The following is a 9,732-nucleotide window of genomic DNA, read 5'->3' on the forward strand; positions in this document are numbered from 1 at the left end:
TGTCCCCAGCCCCTGCTATGATGTATATGCCCACAGCCCCTCCTGTGTCTTGTATGTCTCCAGTGTCTCCTGTGATGTATATGCCCCCAGCATCTCAAATGTGATGTATAAGTCACAGGAGACGCTGGGGCATACACATCACTAGAGGCAAACACAGAGGGGCTGAGGGGGCATACACATCACAGGAGACACTGGGGGCATATACAGCGCATGAGGTGCTGGGGGGGGCATTCACAAATGTGACACTGTGTAAGGGGAGCACACGCCACTACGCAAGGGAGCACTTCACTGCGCAGGGGAGAACATCATTGTGTTGAGGAGCCCTCAGCTGGAGGATTTGTCATTCTAAAAGCAAATACAGACATTATGTTGCAAGTTCTACTGAAACAACAGGCTAAAGGCTACTTTACATGCTGCGACATCGCTAGCGATTTCATTAGCGATGTGAAATTCTAGATAGCAAGTGCGATCTTTCGAGATCGCACATAGGTTATTTTACGCGATCTAGAATTTCACATCGCTAATGAGATACTTTTCTGTTAATAGATTTAAAAAGGACTAACCAGCAGGATTTTGCTATAGGAAGTAAAGCCAGTGCCATACTGACAGTAAGATGCTGAATCCAGGTATACATGTTATAGAAAGATCCGATGTTTGGTTGATTAAATATCTTTGATCAAAGATGCAGAAAAGCACTGCACTTTGATTGACAGGTGCAACATGGGCGGGTCTTTGTGGGTCAGGTCCTTGTGTTTATACCTCTTCCAGCATCCTTCTTTTCTTTATTTGAATATCGCACCGCCATTGCTGTTGTTGGCAGCGTGAGCGTATTGCCACAGTACTCAGATCTTCATTAAAATGGTACTAGAGTCGGTGCAAGCACATACCGTGATCCCAGGGCCACTTTATTAACCACACATTAGCCATTTTCCCTCCCCGATGTTATGTGACTCATTAATGTTACAAGGTCTCAGGTGTGAACGGGGACCAGCTGTGCTAAATTTGGTGTTCAGTCACACACTCTGGAAGTTCATCATGGCACCCCTCATGGCAAAGAATTCTCTGAGGATCTGCTAAAAAAACCAAAACAATTATGCTCTACATAAAGATGGCCTAAGCCAGGGGTCTCAAACACGCGGCCCCTCAGGCTGCTTTGTGCGGGCCCCTGTTCACTATTGCGGCCGGTGCAGGAGCTGCAGCCACTGTCTGCACTTTATGTCAGATGATTGTGTTGCCGGCGCTGCGCTCTAGCGCCGGCAACACAATCATCTGAGATAAATCACTGACAGTGGTTACTACACCTGCCGCGATAGTGAACAGGGGCACAGGCCTGGGGGCCGCACGAAGCAGAGATGAGGGAACACGGGACAGGTGAGAAGCATGGTGGGTTTTTTTTGGGGTTTTTTTGTGTGTGTATGTGAAGGACGGCACATTAACCCCTTAGCGACCTATGACGTACTGGGTATGTGCCGCCCCTGTGCCAGCAGCCGGTGCTGCTCGGATCCGGACCCGCTGTGTGGCTCGAGGGATCCTCCGAACCCAGGGGTCACGCGGACACGCCGAATGAAAAGGGGGACGTAGTTGTACGGCCTTGACCGTATTCGGTTTGTGACGCCACCCACAGTGTGTGGGGAAGTGGGTCACCACCACTGCTGTTGTGGGATACCTGGGGGAGATGTAATGGCAGCCGGATGTTAACCCCTCCGTGGGCAGGGACGGTTGCCCCGGGGCACAGTGTCTCTGTGCAGGGTATGGCGATAGCAGGGGCCTGCGCGCCTGGACGTACCAGGGGATGTTTGGTTACTCACAAGTAAATGAATCACATGAGTATTTTGGTAAACCAAGGTGCTGGTAGCCGGCCGCCGCGGCCGGTTGTACTCTGGTCCCCCACCCGGGCTGGTGGTCGCCGTCTCATCCTCTGCACTGGTTGTGGTTGTGTGTTTGCATTTCCCGGTATGGAACACGGGAGTCCGCTCCCGGCTTTCTGTGGGCCTGAGGAGCCGTGCCCGCTGACACTGACCCGTGGGATCTATGGGCCCTGGCGGACCCTATCTGTGGGTGGTTGTCTGCTTTTGGGACTTTGGTTGGGACAGGACCTGTAATCCTGCCCTCAATCGGTAGATTAGCTAGGCCGTTGGTTCCGGTCCTTGCTTCAGGGTCCGAGTACCCCCTCTGTGCACAGTTTCCGGTCGGGTCTCCAGTGTCTGTACCGGCGGGCTCCAACCCTGTCCCGGTCCACCTCGGATCTGCTGAGCCGTCTTCCCGTCTCCTGCTGACGGAGACCACCGTCTGTCACCTAGCCAAGGTACCAGGGCTCCGACCCTGGCACCGTTCAACTTGAACTTCTCCGCTGGAGCTACACCTAGCTCCAGCCCACACTCCTCTCAACTTGAACTCCAACTTAGTCTGTTTGCTTCACTGCTTAACTGACTAGAACTGTTTGTTTTCCCACCCCGGGCTGTCTAGACCCCTAGGTGGGCGTTCCCTAACCGCCTGGTCCCGCCCACTGGTGTGCCTGTCTTGCCCTGAGGGGGGTGACTAGGGTTTCAGGTCGGCTGAATGTGACCTAGGTGAGGGATGGTGTTGTGCAGGGGCCTATTGTGTGACTACCTGGTTTTGCCAGGGCGTCACAGGTACGTCATGGCTCCCTGGTACTTAAGGACCCATGACATACACAGTACGTCATGGCGAAATCCCGGCCCCGGAGCCTCAGTGGCTGCGATCGCTGCAAATACTTTAGATTCGGGGAGGAGGGGACCTCAAGAGGGGTGGTCTCCTCCCCAGACCTACGGAGGCTGTGATTGGCTGAGCGGCGTTCGTCAGCCAATCACAGCCACTGTAATGTTTCAGCCATTGAAAATGGCTGAAACATTGAAATCCAGCCATGGTCAGTGCAGCTGTAGCACTGATCATTGGCTGGAGCTGGGTGACCTCTGTTTCACTCGCCTCCAGCTCTGATTGGAGAGACCGGCCTTGTGACCGATCTGTCCAATCACTGTGGATCTGGGGCCGGAGACCACTCCCCTCAGCTTCACTCCGGAGTCTGGGGAAGGTGAGGGGAGTGATCGTTAAGTTATAGCCACTGCCCCCTGTCAGCTGCCGCCGCCAGTGCCCCCCCCCACCCATTACTACAGGATGGGGACAAAGTGCGCACATTACTATGGGATGGGGATAAGGCTGGGGACATTACTATAGGATTGGGACATTACTTTAGGATTGGGACATTACAAGGATGGGCACAATACTATTGGATGGTGACAATATTACTATAGGATGGTGACAAGGTGAGCACATTACTATAGGATAGGGACTAGGATGGGCACAGTACTACAGGATAGGGACATTACTACAAGGGGACAAGGATGGGAAACATTACTATAGAATAGCGATAATTCTGGGAACATTACTATAGGATGGGGACAAGGTTGGCACATTACTATAGGATGGGCACATAACTATAGAATGGGGACAGTACTATAAGATGGGGACATTGCTACAAGGGGACAAGGATGGGGAACATTACTATAAGATGGGGGACAAGGATGAACACATTAGTATAGGATGGGCACATTACGATAAGATGGGGACAAGACTGGGGATATTACTATAGGATGGGGATAAGGATGGGCACATTACTATAACATGGGGACAAGGATGAGGCACATTACTACAAGATGGGGACAAGGATGGGGAACATTACTTTAGGATGGGGACAATGATGAGCACATTACTGTGGGATGGGGACTAGGATGGGGCACAATACTACAAGGGGACAAGGATGGGCACGTTACAACAAGATGGGGAACATTACTAAAAGATGTTGGTCAAAATTTCTATATAGTGCTAATTGTAAGACTATTAGTTAAAAGAAAGGAATAAAATGTAAAAAAAAGAAAATATATATTTTTTTATTTTTAATCAAAGAATGTGCACATTTGCTATAATAAACAAGTGAAAATATTCAAAATCAGTGATCCAACGGTGTGTAAAAAAAAATTATATTATATATGGTACCAATAAAAATGTCACTTTGTCTTGCAAAGAATGTGGCCCCCCAAATTATTTTTTTTCCTCTGTGCGGCCTATACACCCAGCCGATTTTGAGACCCCTGGCCTAAGCTATAAGAAGATTGTCAACACCCAGAAACTGAGTAGCTGCATGGTGGCCAAGACCATACAGCAGTTTAACATGGTAGGTTCCTTGATTTGTATCTGACTATGTTGTTGTGTCTATGTATTTTTGTACGACTCTGAAATACTATTTTCTTTTTACACTCAAATAAAATGGATTCAAGCCAGAAATCCACCTTTACATGTATGTATATAATGTGCCTTTCAAGTTTGGGTCTGTTGTTAAAATTGTTATGTAATATGAAAATATAATAAAGATAGATATAATAAAAATAAAGACAGGTTCCACTCAGGACAGGCCTCACCATGGTCGACCAAAGAAGTTGAGTGCACAAGGTCTCTGACATCCACAAGCTCCATACAAATAAGGAATAACGTTTGGAACACCATTCTAAGTCTGAACTGGGTGCAAAAACCTAAAAAAACATCACTATGGGGAGATAAGGTATGCACACCAGTGACTATGTAAGGGGAATACATGAAATAGCAGAAACTGCTGTGTGAATACTGACTTGAAAAATCCAATAGCTATATGCAAGAGTGAAAATGTGAAAAATGGAATCTGCATTACTGCCATGAATATATGAATAAAGAGAAATTTAGCTACTGAATTGATCAATGCAATAGAGCCCCAACACTACGCCAAAGTATTTCTCTACGTTGGGGTCCCTAGCTTGTGTGTGTCCTCTCATGCAGTTAAAAAACTTACCGTGTATGGGAAGCTGAGACCCAGGCTATTTATGCGTATGATATGGATTGGCAATAGGTGTGGTGGGGAGGGTTCACAAACGAAAAACTACTAACAAGGAATAACGTTTGGAATACCATTCTAAGTTCGAACTGGGTGCAAAAACCTAAAAAAACATCACTATGGGGAGATAAGGTATGCACACCAGTGACTATGTAAGGGGAATACATGAAATAGCAGAAACTGCTGTGTGAATACTGACTTGGAAAATCCAATAGCTATATGCAAGAATGAAAATGTGAAAAATGTAATCTGCATTACTGCCATGAACATATGAATCAAGAGCTCCATGTCATCATGGAGGAGAGGATTCAAGTGGCTCCTGTCAAGCTCTAGTGAATTCCATGTCCAAGAGAGTTAAAGGGATGGTACACTCGAGCATAGTGGCCACACATCGATGTAAAGCTCATAAAAAAGACTTCTCTCAAATACCTTGTGTAATCAATTATGCCTTTGAGCGGCACTATCGCTGTCCGCTCATCCCCATCACGTGATTCCCGGGCTCCGTGACATCTCAGATCCGGTGATGTCACGTCAACTTCCAGTTGACCCGATATCACCGCAGCCAGTCCCAGTCTTTGAGTGACTGGGCTGCGGGTGGAGTTTCACCGCTCGTCAAAGCCCAGCATGTCACGTGCTCTCTCCTTAGCTGCAGAGCGCCGTAAGCAGGAGCGATGCTGGGCTGTGTTGTGCGGGGAAACTCTGCCTACAGCCCAGTCACTCAGGAAGACTGGGACCGGCCGCGGTGATGTCAGGTCAACTGGAAGTTGACATGACACCACCGGATCTCAGAGGTCATGGAGCCCAGGCGGCACATAATGGGGATCAGCGGACAGCGATAGCACCAATCACAGGCACTATTGGCAACACAAGGAATTTGAGAAAAGCCTTTTTATGAGCTTTACATCGATGTGTAGTGGACCATCTCATTAAGGCAGTGCTTGAAAATAATGGTGGCCTGTGGGTGTGTATATGTATGTGTGTGTATATATATATATATTAGTGTATATACTAGCTGTAGTAACTGTCTCTCTGTCTCTCTCACAGTCTCTGTCTGTGTGTCGCTGTGTGTCTGTCTGTCTCTCAGTCTGTCTCTTTCCTTGTCTGTGTCTGTCTCTGTCTGTCTGTTTCTATCTCTCTGTCTGTATTTGTATCAGTCTGTCTTTATCTGTCTCTTTCCCGGTCTGTCTCTTTCTTTCCCTGTCTGTCTCTTTCTAGGTCTGTCTCTTTGCCCGTCTGTCTCTGTATGTCTCTTTCCACGTCTGTCTCTATCTCTGTCTCTTTCCCCGTCTGTCTCTGTCTATGTCTCTGTCTGTCTTTTTCTGTTTCTTTCTATCTGTGTCCCCACCGACATCTTATTACCTCACACATAAGCTTTTTATACTAACAGTTTATTTTGTTCCTATAGCAACCACTGACCGTTGCTATTAATAGCCTGTAGCTCCCACCTCCATTCAGTTTAATGGAGACAGGAATTTGGAGAGTAACTGTAAAGCGAGGGGTTAAATGTTCCTGTCAAAACATAGTCTATGACGTTCCCTGAGTTACATGAGGCGTCTGTGCAAAATTTCGTTATTGTAAATGCGACGGTGCGGATTCCTTTAGCGGACACACACACACACCCCTTTATATATTAGATAAACAGATGTTATGCTTGATACATCAAGGTGGACATTGTTGATATCAGTCTCGATGAGGGGATGTGCTGGAGGCAGACGACTTATGAACCAAAGGCGGAGGAGAAGTAATGTCCACCTTTGTGTGCGTGGCAGTGTCCGTGCTGAGCTGCTGATTGAGCTCAGGCAGAGCTTGCTTAAGCGCTGTCAATCAATATATGATAAATTGCTTAGTTTGTATATTGAGGGGCTATATTGGGGTATTATTGTGGCCCTTGGCCATGCCAGTGATTCTCCAATGCCTCCTTATTTGCATACAAATAAATTATTACTGGCAATTAAAACTCTAATCAATAATTACATAAAGCAAGTTTGTATAGTTACTTTTTATTTGGGTAAAAATAAGGCCACCTCCGCCTTACACTGTGAATGTGTGAACATCCCATACTCACCTACATACTAAGGACCTGCCACTTAACAACCACATCTAAAAGGCTGCAGGTAGTAGACAGCGTATCCATAGAAACCAGACTGCTGCTATAACTCAGATATAGAGCTGAAAGTTACATTGGTATTGTGCTGAAAGGAAGGGAATAGCGGCAGGAGGGTCAGGCCACTGATGTTCTAAACCTGCACTATTCTCTCATATTTAGGAGAAGATGACAGAGAATCTCTGTCACTGGTAAAAGTAATAAAAATGGAAATACATCAGTGGTTTCATACCTCCCGGACCCAGCGGAAGTCCCAAACTTTGGGGAGCTGGGCGGGAATGTCAGGGGTATGTCTGCACTTAGGGTGCTTTCACACATCCGGATTTTTGCTCTGCGGCACAATACGGCGTTCTGCAGAAAAACCGCCACCGGCTTTTGTAACGCCGGTTGCGGTTTTTTTTTGCATAGACTTACATTAGTGCCATATTGTGCCGCAGGGGCTTGCGTTCGGTCCGGTTTTGGCCGCATGCGGCAGATTTAGCCGATGCGGCGGCCGGATCGAACGTCCCCTGCAACGTTTTTTGCTCCGGCAAAAAACACCGCATCGCGCCGCATCCGGCCGCTGCGGCGCATTTTTCAATGCATACCTATGGAGGCCGGATGCGGCGCGATGCGGAAAAAAACGCATCCGGTCGCCGCATGCGGTTTTTTCCACTCCGCATGCTCAGTAGCATGCCGCAACCGGAAAAAAACGGACGGGCCGCATGTAAAAACTTATGCAAAGGATGCGGTGTTTTCGCCGCATCCGTTGCATAGTTTTCACAGCCGGATTGAGCCGCAGGGCTCAAACCGGATGTGTGAAAGTAGCCTTAACCATCTGTGTACACGGTATGAACATACAGTTAAATAGAATGGTGGAGCACAGAGCCGACAGATCCCTGCTCCACTATTCCATCACAGTAGATCATGAGGGTTAGTGCAAGAACGTTAAGGTCACAGGACCACAAGGTCATTGTAATTCCTTCAGGCACTTTCTAGACTGGCAGCAGGAATGGATGTGACAGGCAAGTAAACACACACAATGGGGAAAATGTTTTTCTTCAATATCTTCCATCTCCCAATAAAAAACATACTGGGAAGCGCAGAAACAGAGCACAAAATATTTACCACAAGTAGGCAACAAAAACTGACTGCTATAGAAGATCCTCATCCCATCCGTAACATGATAACATTGGTGAGTAATGGAGATATCGGAAATTTCCAACACGCCATCTTGATGCATACGCCCCTTCCTCATGCATGTTTTGTTTCCTGTTTCACACTTCACAGTATGTTTTTTATTGGAAGATGGCTTTAAAAATCTAATGAAGAAAAACATTTCCACATTGTGTTTTTACTGCTTTTCGATCTTATAATAATTTGGAGATATCCTTCTCGGTACACAGCAGCTTTCCAGAGACTTCAGTGAGGGTCTTATATATATACAGCATATACAGAATATCCCTTCCCACACTGTATGATCCCCATAACGCAGTTCCTGACACAGTATGAGGCATCTACGTAAAATATGATGTGTTATATATATATATATACACACACACACACACACACACACACACACACACACACACACACACACACACGCGTATCTGGGGGGGGCTGGCGGGGCATCTGCACCGGGCGCAGTGTCAGGGGGGGGGCGCTGTCGGGCCGACTGATGCAGCACTGAGTCTCCCCGGCGGCCAGAGCCAGCATCAGCACCTGGCTGTCAGCAAGGGCGGTGATGTATGCTGCTGCCCTCAGCCGAGTTCCAGGAACCGCAGAGCTCCTGCCGGCAGCCCGCACTTTCCTAGTTTGCTGGCTCTTAACTCCTCACTTGCACGGAGCTTTCTCTGCTGCGTGCAGGGTGTAAGTTTGTCTATGGGCGGAGCTAGCACGCACTGTGCACTGTGCTCCCTGTCCAACAGATGAAGGTATGCTAGAATGTACGGGCTACTTCCAGGTATGACTTAATTTGTAATGAAGCTGGTCACACCCACTTACATAGAAGGAGACCATACATTCTAGGCTCAACCCACAGAGGAGCCGAAGCATCTACATACCGCCAAGTTGTATGTCATCCTTCCCACCCCAGTGCTGTATACCCGAAGTACTATCTGTCCCACACTCCCCAGTGGTGTACGTATACCCCCAATACTATTTGCCCCACGCACCCCAGAGCTGTATACCCACAGTACTATTTGCCCCACACACCCCAGAGCTGTATACCCCCAGACCTATTTGCCCCACACACCCCAGAGCTGTATACCCACAGTACTATCTGTCCCATGCACCCCAGAGCTGTATACCCCCAGTAATACTTGCCCCACGCACCCTAGAGCTGTATACCCCCAGGACTATCTGTCCCACGCACCCCAGAACTGTATACCCCCAGTAATACTTGCCCCACGCACCCCAGAGCTGTATACCCCCAGTACTATCTTTCCCACGCACCCCAGTGCTGTATACCCCCAGTACTATCTGTCCCACGCACCCCAGTTCTGTATACCCCCAGTACTATCTGTCCCACGTATCCCAGAGCTGTATACTCCCAGAACTGTTTGTCCCCACCACTCCAGAGCTGTATACCCCAGAACTGCTTGTCCCTACCACCCCAATGCTGTATACCCCCAGAACTATCTGTCCCCCAGCCTAGTGTTGTATACCCCCAAAACTGTCTGTCCCCCCCACCCTAGTGCTGTATACCCCCAGTACTATCTGTCCCACGCACCCCAGAGCTGTATACCCCCAGTACTATCTGTCCCAC

The sequence above is a fragment of the Anomaloglossus baeobatrachus genome, chromosome 5 (genome assembly GCF_048569485.1).
Source record: "Anomaloglossus baeobatrachus isolate aAnoBae1 chromosome 5, aAnoBae1.hap1, whole genome shotgun sequence".
NCBI lineage: Eukaryota > Metazoa > Chordata > Amphibia > Anura > Aromobatidae > Anomaloglossus > Anomaloglossus baeobatrachus.